This window comes from Haplochromis burtoni, unplaced genomic scaffold (genome assembly GCF_018398535.1).
Source record: "Haplochromis burtoni strain Fernald_Lab_line unplaced genomic scaffold, NCSU_Asbu1 Contig_163, whole genome shotgun sequence".
NCBI classification, from domain to species: Eukaryota; Metazoa; Chordata; class Actinopteri; order Cichliformes; family Cichlidae; genus Haplochromis; species Haplochromis burtoni.
This window is the reverse complement of record NW_024582524.1, coordinates 1,231,402-1,238,424: the sequence shown is the minus strand read 5'-3', so window position 1 is coordinate 1,238,424 and position 7,023 is coordinate 1,231,402. Positions and strand designations below refer to the sequence as shown.

General features: G+C 45.4%; 1 long non-coding RNA gene across 1 annotated transcript; it reads left to right on the top strand.

The window, feature by feature from the left end:
- Positions 1-4,548: 4,548 nt before the first annotated feature.
- LOC121815242 lies at positions 4,549-6,657 on the top strand. The gene is made up of 2 exons (XR_006054930.1): positions 4,549-4,691; positions 5,395-6,657. It is a non-coding gene; the product is annotated as an uncharacterized LOC121815242 (long non-coding RNA).
- Positions 6,658-7,023: the final 366 nt, after the last annotated feature.

Genomic DNA, 7,023 nt, shown 5'->3' with positions numbered 1-7,023 from the left:
AAATACATACAGTGCTGTGCAAAAGTTTTAGGCACCTGTGGGAAAAAATGCTGTAAACAAAGAACACTTTCAGAAATATGACTGTTTATTGGCCCTAAATAAAAATATTCTGCAGCAGGACAACAAACTCAAACACACGGCCAAAGTCATTAGGAACTATCTTCAGCGTAAAGAAGAACAAGAAGTACTGGAAGTGATGGTATGGCCCCACAGAGCCCTGATCTCAACATCATCGCGTGTGTCTTGGATTAGATGAAGAGACCGAAGGATGCTACATCCACCGAAGATCTGTGGTTAGTTCTTCAAGATGTTTGGAACAACCTATCAACCGATTTCTTTCAAAAACAGTGTGCAAGTAGAAGAATTGATGCTATTTTGAAGGCAAAGGGTGGTCACACCAAATATTGACTCGACTTACATTTCTCTTTTGTTCATTCACTGCATTTTGTTGATTGGTGAAAATAAATGATTAACACTTCCATTTTGGAAAGCATTGTTTGTTTACAGCATTTTTTCCTCACCTGCCTAATGAGTGTGAGTTCACAGTGACTGTGTCAAGCTCTAAAAACTGTCCAACATGGAAAAAATCCCAAAAATGTAACAAAATTGGATGTTTGCTTGGAAGTTCCACTGAGATAAAGATCTACACAAATTACATTAGAACTGACATTAGAACCACACGCAAGCTTTAGGCATTCATCACAATATACAAAATCAGCAGCAGGGGTTTCTCAGTAAAAACACCTGCATGCTTCCTGCAGCACATTTTTTTATGTGCTTCTAAATTTAGCAGCAGGAATGTTGACACAATGGTCCTTTTCCTTTTAACTGGTTTGCCTCCACACGCTGCAAGGAAAAACATTTTTATGTCTTGGATAAATGGCAAAATAACACACCGAATTATTCCGGCAACACTTTCCTTTGGAATTTTTGACCTGCTTGCTCAGTTCCTCATGGGAAAAGTTTATCAGGATATCAGGATGGGACTTTTCAGTCACTTTGGCGCTCTCAAATCTCATCAATGACTGATCGCCTTTGCTGCCTGTCTACAATATGGTCAATACTGGCCATATCTGTCACTGCCTGTGTGCTGTGTTCTATGTGCTCTATATTCAGAGACTAGGTATTGTGTTGTGTTGAACCATTTGTTGTAATATTTTTAAAAAATGTAACAAAAACTTCCATTCATCCATTTTCTTCTGCTTATGCAGGGTCGGGTTGTGGGGGCAGTAGCCTAAGCAGAGAAGTCCAGACCTTGCCACTTCCCCTTGCTTGTCCGAGGGGAACCCCGAGGTGTTCCCAGGCCAGCCGAGAGATATAATCTCGCCATAGGGACTTGGCCAGAACACCTCGCCCAGGAGGCATCCTTGTCAGATGCACCTTAACTGGCTCCTTTTGATGTGGAGGAATAGTGGCTCTAGTCTAAGCGAGAGGCAATCTTGTTCTTTCTGTCACTACCCAGAGCTCCTGATCATAGGTGAGAGTAAGTACATATATCCACTGGTAAATTGGGAGCTTTGCTCTATAAAGTTAATAGAGATTAAAACATACATGCACGAACCCTCCTTGTAGTTTAAACAGGACTGATGCTGGAAGTTCTCAGGTGTTTTGTTAATCAGGGTCTACCTGTGTGAACTTTTAACCTCTGCCTGTGATTGGTTCAGGTTGTCTGTTTGTTAGAGTGATTCCAAAGGTTTTCATGGAGGACTTTTTATTATTATTATTAATCCTTTACTCGCTGTGTGATCGGGGAAAAATGGACAATAGCGGACTTTTGTCTACCCAAGAAAGCACCACAAACTAAAAATCCAGTGTAGGTATGCGGTCTTGTATTGTGATTGTAATTGAATAAGTTTTGCTGTGACGGCCCCTCTTTAGTGTGCACACACCCTGGCTATCATTCAGCGTTCCTCCTTCGGCTCACTTTCTTTGAGGAGAGTGCGAGAAGCTCTAAAAGGAAAAGGCACAGTGCTAAAATCTCATTTATGGTGTTAATTTGATCAGCTATCTGTCAGCTCACAAGTTGCCAGTATCAGTGCCTGTGCATTGCCTGATAATTTTGCCTCTACTAAAGCAGCTCTCTGGCCCTGCTATGTGCGATATTTTTTTTTTCCCATAGAAGCGAGATGCCTGAAATAGCTCTGATTGACAGGTATAGAGACACAGTTACTATAACAACTACCTCCTGGCTCTTATGAGCACTTCTCTTCCTCTCAACCACCACCGCCATCATCCCTCCCCCCTCACCTCTTCTCTTTTCATTTTCTTTTACCACCTCTCCTTTTTTACCCCCCCCCCTCCCCAATCTTCCTCTCACCACCCTCCCCCCTCCACTATGTGCATGTGTGGGTGTAGAGGGAAGAGATTATGAAAAAAAAAGATGAACTCCACTGCAATATTTCCTTCACATGGAGATGTTTGTGTTGCAAGATAGAGGCCTGGCACCAGCTATTGGATCTAACCTGTGTGGGTGAGGGTAGGCGAGAGTGGGAAGATGAAACATGCTTATACAACACGGGCAAATAAGCCTTTTATATTCTTTTCGTGTTTCCTTTTCGGTGCCTGTTCCTCTGTCAGGTTGAGCCGCTCTGCTTGTATAATCAAGTCAGTCCAGCGTGCTCTGTGTTCCTGCATGCGGTATATATATGTGTGTGTGTGTGTGTCGGTGGGTCTGTTTGCATGCGTGCACGCAATTTGTGTCAGCGAGCGGCACAGTGAGGCCACCCGATATGATGAGTGAATTTCAAGCATGATAGGATCTAGTGGGACTGCCAACAGAGAGCGCACAGAGAAAGTAGGTGTGTGTGTGTGTGTGTGTGTGTGTGTGTGTGTGTGTGCGCGCGCGCACTGCTGGGAAGAAGACGGACGTCATTGCTACCACCTGCTTCTGTGGGACAAAGGCCAGACGCATACACAGACATTTGCATATGCAGACAGCCAAGCAGAGGTCAAACCAATCTCTTAACATAGCATTAATGATATGATTTACTTAGCCCCCACATCCAACCACCTCCACCCACTTGCCCCCCCCCACCACCACCACCCTGTCTTCACCCTCCCTCCCCCAACCCCCTGTCCCTGCCTCTCCTTTCATCTCCCCGTCTCTGAGTCATCACACAGGGTGAGAGGTCTGAGGAAAACAAGCTGCCAGAGTTGGACATGCCATAACAATGCAGCACCTGTCAGTGTGTGTGTGTGTGTGTGTGTGTGTGTGTGTATGTGAGTACATGTGCATGCTGCTGTCTCAGAGCGTCTGTCATCAGGAGAAGGCAGGGAACATTTCCAAGTGCTACTGTAAATACAAAGACACTGTGCCCTGTCTGTGCTTGTATGTGTGTTTGTGTGTTTGTGTGTGTGTCTGCGTGCGCGTGTGTTCTCACCACTGTGGCTTTCTCCAGAAGTTGCTCTGTCGCCCTATTGATTGGCTGTCTCACTTTGTGGCAGGAAATGAGACGGCGGCTGCCACTCAGCACCTGTGTGACCCCCCCACCCATCCACAGAGAGCTCCTCTAATGATCTGAGCTCAGCTGCCTGGGTCTTGCACTGCAACCGCTTCCTCACCGGCTCACAGGCTCAGACCTGATCAGTGGCGCACCCATCAGCGTCTCACAATCGTGCACACATCAGACAGGTACTCCTGAAAAATATGTGTGTGCGTGTTTCAAATAATGAGAGCACCTGTAGAGGTCTCTCCTCTGCAGAAGTTGATGATTTGGAAGAAGTGAGCTGTGCATCAGGTTGTGCTTTTGTGCGGATCCATTGCACTGAACTGACCGGCTGAACTGATGTAAACTCGTGCTGATGCTGTCAGCTCGGTGGCAAATTTGAGCCGATTTTTCTGCAGCGTTGACACGAAGGCGAATAATTCAGAATTAATTAGGCTATGACACACAAGAGGAAGGGGGGGTGGGGGTGCAACCCATAATAAGACATTTAAAACAGGATGGGATCTGGTATCCAAGTGCAGGGTATCCATAGAGACCGTTGCTATGGCGGAGAGAAATCTCACCTCATTAGGAACAAATATAAATAGCCTTGCGACTCAGCTTATGGTCATGATGGCCACGGTTGAAAGAACAGGCTCTGAGGCTCCCGGGTCAGCAATGCAGGCTGGAGAGTTAAGTGGAAGACAGAGAGATGGATAAAGGGAGTAATTCAGAGAATTAGAAGGAAGGAAGATGGTTCATAAAGGGGAGAGAATAGATTGGGTGCCTCATGGTGGGAGGCAAAGAAAGGGAGGAGGAGGAGGTGGAAGGGAAGAAGACAGATGCGTAAAAAAATGGAGACAGAAAGCAAGTTTGTCAGTAGCATCTGAGGAAAATCTCCCAAAGGTCAACCTGTTTGCTTGTTTCTATCTTCAGGAAGCTTTTTAAAAAAAGCCAAATAAGTAAAATCTGCATTCACATCCACTGAACTTTGGATTTAAATAAAAGTACAAGACAATCCAGATACAAAGTGCAAAAGAAAGCGTGACTAAAATAGCATAATGAGACGGTGTGAGAGACTTTTTTTCTTCTTCTCTTCTCAGCAACACATGAGCGATGGAGGAGGGGAGGAGGTGGGAGTCGTGGGAGGAAAAGTTGGGAGTGGGAGAGAGGTTGACAGCCGAGAGTCGAGGAGACTGATGGCAGCAAAGTGAAAAGTGGAGACGTCCTAGCACAGATTGCATCAACAGGTCTGAGCCCCTCCAGGTATGCTGCAGTGCGCCGCAGTGTTACTACAGTATTGACTCATCCCTGAACGTCCGGAGATTCTCTGCGTGGACTTCATGCTTCTCACTTCCTGTGTTTTACTTTCTCTTTCGCTTCTTTTGCAGCCTGCGGTCTCATGCTGTCTGCATGCATGCGTGCAGAAAGCATGTATGTGTGTGTGTGATTTAAGTGCATATCCATTGTGTTTTGTCATCAAGCCTCAGTTAGCAGCTGAAAGTCTGCTTAGTGGCATGAGACCAATGTGGTTCCTCTGCGTCCCTGACCTGTGTAAAATGCACCCGCTCATTATTCGTTCACATCAGATATCCAACTGTGCCCCCCCCCCCCCCTTGTTTGTAATCATAATTATTGCACTGTAAGTGCATCCCACCCCACCCCACGCCCTCCACATATCTGCCGTCTCATGCTTAATTGCTTTCAAACCTCTTCAAAATGTGCCAGATTATATTAAATCTTGCGGCAAAAATCAGCAGAGATCCATCTGCATGGTGAATGCCATCGCACCGCTTGAGTAAATTTAGCAAATTTCAAGCAAACTGATGGGTCAATTAAGGCAGGAGAAGCAGAGAGAGAGAGAGAAAGAGACTCCCTCCTCTAAGATGCAAATAAACCTTAAAAGCTCGTCGCGGCTTCCTGTTCTTCAAAGCTAAATGGTTTTTCCTCTGCCTTTTGTTGTGAACAGTGTGTTTTCAACTCGGGAACAAAGGTGTCTGCGACTGAAAGATGAAAACTGCGACAGCTGATGAAGATGGTACAGAGTTCAGACGCACGTTTGTGTGGGCCGTCTAATTGAGGGGATTGTTTGATTCCTCTCCCCTCTGTGTTTCTCTCTCTGAAGGCCTGTCAAACTCGCACTCGGCGGAAGAAGAAGGAAAAAGAAAGAAAGAAGAAGAAAACACAACAACGCGTATGGAAGGACCGGAGGAGCAGAGGAGGGAACGAGAGTGGCGATGGAAAGACGGCATTTAGGAAGAAAAAAGGAGGGAGTTTACGCCCACCGCCTGAAGAGATGAGAAGACAGGCAGAAGAGGAGGGGAGGGGGGGTGAAGGAAGCAGCAGTGTGAGTGTGTGTGAGTGTGTGTGAGTGCCATAGCCCATCAGCCTGTCAAACATCCGTTACAGACCGCAAACCCACACAGCCATTGTGCTGCTGAGGTCTATCACTTAACAGGTGCACCTTCTTCACCCTCACACATCGTCTTATGATACAATATATACGCATTTGCGTCCGTGTGTGTGTGTAAAGGTGTGCGTGTGTAGGTGGCCACATTTACGCAAGTTTGAGCTTCGTTCACTGAGCTCAGCCCATCCTGGATGATTTCCGTGTAAGCGGTGATCCACAGTGAGTCACGCTCATTGATCAGAAAATAGTAATAAAAAAAAACAGCCGGGTGGATTCTTCTCCCGAGCTCCTTCTCCTCTCCCTCTCTGCCCAACCCACGTTTGAACCCTCATTGTTCCTCGCCGTGCTCACAGTTTTATAATTCTGACTGCTGACGCACCGCATCTAAATTCATCACCCACTTACCCAAAGGTGTTACAGCATTGATTTCAGCACTTTTTAGTGTTTTTTTTATTTTATTTTTCTTTACCTCAAATACCCTCAGAAATAGGTACAGTTTAGATCAGAGGATATTACATAACAGAGAGAACACAGGAGCCCCCTTTAAATAAGGTTAATGTTCTTCTTCTCTGTTGTGTGTGGGCGATAAAAAGCAGCATGTGATATCTCTAATTAGAATACTCGATCATTGTGAAATCGGCGAATCGCACCCCTGAAACCTCCAAACCTGTAATCCATATGCTCGGATATATTTGCAGTCTCCGCTTATGATGCACATCAGGCGTCCTACCAATGAGAATAGTCATATCTGTGTTACTAATGTGAACCCTGTTGTGATGCAAAATAGTGAGTCTTGCTATTTAAAAAAATGCAACCTTTTCAGAGGACCTCTTGTCACTTTTTACCATTTGAGATGAGAAAATGATCTATGTAGGCATGCATTGGTTGTTATAGTTAGAATGTTTACATATGCACAGCTATGTTGGGTCACTTTCTCTGCAACACAAAAACTTCCAGGTTTCATGTGATGTCTTATCCATAATTTAAGAGATCTGTCTGTCCATCTCAGCAGCCATCCATCCCGTCCACTTTAGACTTGACAGGTGTGTTACCGGGTACCTGAGTGAGTACACTGCCGAAGTTTGAGTTGGTTTGGATGAGCAGGCCTCAGATTTTTTTTGGCCTGAGGTTGTTTTCTGACACAGTTTTCTGACACAGACCTCATACACTGAGGCTTGTTATGTGTTG